This window comes from Cebus imitator, unplaced genomic scaffold (genome assembly GCF_001604975.1).
Source record: "Cebus imitator isolate Cc_AM_T3 unplaced genomic scaffold, Cebus_imitator-1.0 Scaffold305, whole genome shotgun sequence".
Lineage (NCBI taxonomy): Eukaryota > Metazoa > Chordata > Mammalia > Primates > Cebidae > Cebus > Cebus imitator.
Window position 1 is genome coordinate 761,366 of NW_016107620.1, and position 3,574 is coordinate 764,939.

Consider the following 3,574-nt stretch of genomic DNA (forward strand, 5'->3'; position numbering starts at 1 on the left):
GATCTCGGCTCACCGCAACCTCCGCCTCCTGGGTTCAGGCAATTCTCCTGCCTCAGCCTCCTGAGTAGCTGGGATTCCAGGCACGCACCACCATGCCCAGCTAATTTTTTGTAGTTTTAGTAGAGACGGGGTTTCACCGTGTTGACCAGGATGGTCTCGATCTCTTGACCTCGTGATCCACCCGCCTCGGCCTCCCAAAGTGCTGGGATTACAGGCTTGAGCCACCGCGCCCGGCCCGTGTAAACTCTTATCTTCCTGCTGGCCGGTGGGTCGGGAACGTGCACCATGGTTTGTCAATCTTCAAACATTAATGTTTTGCCATACAACCAGGCCATCCAGGTTCCTTTAGTAACTTCTGTCTCGTCTTCCCCCACGTGCACTATGAGGGCTCTACATCTCATTCCTCTGGAAACAGGAATAAATATCTCTGCTGCACTTGCTGCCAGAATAGCAAATATATCAACCTCAACTGCCCTATATAAAAAATCTCTGCAGTCCTCTCTAATACCCTAGAGGACATGCGTACTTCCATTACAAGCCTCCAAAAGCAGAAAAATTCCCTTGCGTCAGTCGCCCTCCAAAACCAAAGGTCCCTAAACCTGCTATCTGCTGAGAAGGTGGGGGCACATGTGTACATCTCCAAGAAGAATGTTGTTTTTAGGTTAATGAGTCTGGCATTGTTAACCGCACCGCCCACAGATTCCATGACACGGCTGCAGGAATCCAACTTCGTGCCACTGACTCTTGGTGGCAGGTGTCATTCTTCCTAAAGTGAATGCTCCTTTCTTAGGGCCCCTGATTTTCTTCCTCATATAATAACAATCGTCCCATGTATACTGGCCTTCATATTCCACTTTATCTCTCAAAAGATGAATTCCCTTGTCCAGGCAGCCATCCAAAAACAATTGATACTGTCTTTCTCCCCCGCCAAGTCTGGTGTCAGCCGCTCCAGGAAAACAACTCTGAAGTCAAACACCCACTGCTTCAAAACCCAACCCTAATTACAGTGCCCTTATTCAGCAGGAAACAGCCAGATAACCAGCAATGCCCCGCTTTATCTTATAGTAAAGTAAAAGGCAATAATGTTAGCCCAAACTGCATCATTTTGTAAGCTCCCCGTTACATTGTAGACCTTGGTCAAGGTGAAATATTTCATTGGGATTCGGGTTGTGAGAAACATCCTGCCTAACCAGCTGACCACAAGGTGGGCAAAGGCACAAATAAAGAAACAGCCTGCTGCTTATCATGTTCTGCTGGGAGAAAGTACAAGGAGCACGACTTTCTGCTGGAACAAGGGCCAGAATCACCTCCTCATAGGAACATTTTATCAATATCCTGCCAGGCAGCACGCCATACTGCCCAGACCCATCCTGCCCATACCTAGAAATTACCCCAGCCTGTAAGCAGCGCAAGGGCACTGTCATTAGGCTGGTCCCCAACTTCTGTAGGTTTTATGCTGAACGTGAAGACTGCATTTGCTGTCGATCCGCTCTCTTTGTGTGTGTGTGTCTTTCTTTAACCCTCACCTTTCCTTCAAAACCTAACACCCAGAAGCATGACTGCTGGATTATATGAGAGTTCTATTTGTAATTTTTGGAGAAACTTCTACGCCGTTTTCCATAATGGCTATACCAATGTACAATGCCACCAACAATACATAAGGTTTCCCTTTTCTTCACATCCTCTTCACCACTTGCTGTCTTTTGACTTTTTGATGATAGTCATCCTAACAGGAATGTGGTGCTGTCTCATTATAGTTTTGATTTACATTTTTTTCTAATGATGAATGGTTTTTGATCACCTTTTCATATACTGTTGACAATCTGTATGTCTTTCTTGGAGAAATGTCTATTTAGATTCTATGGTCATTTTTAAAAATCAGAGGCTTTTTTTTGTTTGTTTGCTATTCGATCGTAAGAGCCTTTTACATGTTTTGAATGTAAACCTTTTATCAGGCATATCATTTGTAAATATTTCTTCTATTCTGTAGGTTGCCTTTTCATTTTGTTAATTGTTTCCTCTGCTGTGCAGATATAGTTACCTTTGATTATTTTTGCTTTTGTTGCCTTTGCTTTTGGTGTGATATTCAAAAGATCGTTGCCAGGATTAATGTCATGAAATTTTTCTCCTGTGTTTTCTTTTAGGAGATTTGGTTTCAGGTCTTATAGTTTAGTCTATAATCTATTTTGAGTTAATTTCTTTTGCACATGGTATAAGATAAGAACTCAATTTCATTGTTTTACATGTGTATGTCATTTTCTCAGCACCATTTACTAAAACTTCTATCCTTTTTCTATTACGTATTTTTGGCACCTTCATTGAGGATTAATTGACTATATGTGTGGGTTTGTTTCTTGTCTTTCTATTATGTTCTGTTGGTCTATGTACCTGTTTTATATGTCAAAATTATGCTGTTTGGTTCACTATAGCTTTGTAATATAATTTATAATTAAGAAGTATAATACCTCTAGCTTTGTTCTTCTTGTTCAAGATTGCTGGAGCTAGTAGGGTCAAAGTAATTAATCTGATGTATTAAAATATATTCATCTTTAGTATTTATGGTTTGGTTTGACCATGTGTTAATGGTTTCCCTAAGTATTTGTTATTGTTGTTTTTTCCTGAACCATTGTAAATTTCTAGTATCTGAAGTACTGTTTGACTTTGAAATCTTAGTAATGCTGTTCTCTTCTCTTTCTGTGTTCACCTATTTCTCAATTTTCTCTTACCTATTTCCGTCCTAATCTGTGTCCTTAATATTTTTCATAATCCAAATCTTGAAAATAAATATTTCTCTTTGGATGCTTTCAAGACTTTTTCTTTGGCTTTAGCTTTCAGGTGGTAAAGTGTGATGAGTCTTCACAGGAATTTGTGTTTGGGGTTTGCTCAGATTACTGAATATATAGGTATATCTCTTTCATCAAATTTTGGAATTTTTAGGCATTATTTTTTAGAATACAGATATACCTCATTTTATTGTGCTTTACTCTATTAAACTTTTCATATATTGTGCTTTTTAGAAAATAAAGGTGTGCTACAACCCTGTGCTGAGTAAGTCTATTGGCACCATTTTTCCAACAGCATGATCTCACTTTTTATCTGTCACATTTTGTACAATATCTCAATATTTCAAACTTCTAAATTATTACTCTATCTGTTTTGGTGATCTGTGATCAGTGGTCTTTGGTGTTACTATTGTAACTGTTTGGGGGCACCACAAGCCACACCCATATAGGATGGCAAACTTATCTGTAAACATACCCTTTGACTGCTCCACCTACTGGCTGTTCCCCTGTGTTTCTTCCTCTCCTAAGGCCTCCCTATTCCCTGAGACACCACAATATTGAAATTAAGCAAATTAATAACCTTACAATGATGACTCAATGTTCAAGTTAACGGAAGATTTGCACATCTCTCACTTTAAATCAAAAGCTAAAAATAAGTAAGCTTAATGAGGAAGGGATGTCAAAAGCTAGGTCTCTTATGCCAAACAGTCAACCAAGTTGAGAATGCAAAGGAAAAATTCTTGCAGGAAATTAAAAATGCTACTCCAGTGACCATATAAATGATAAGGAAG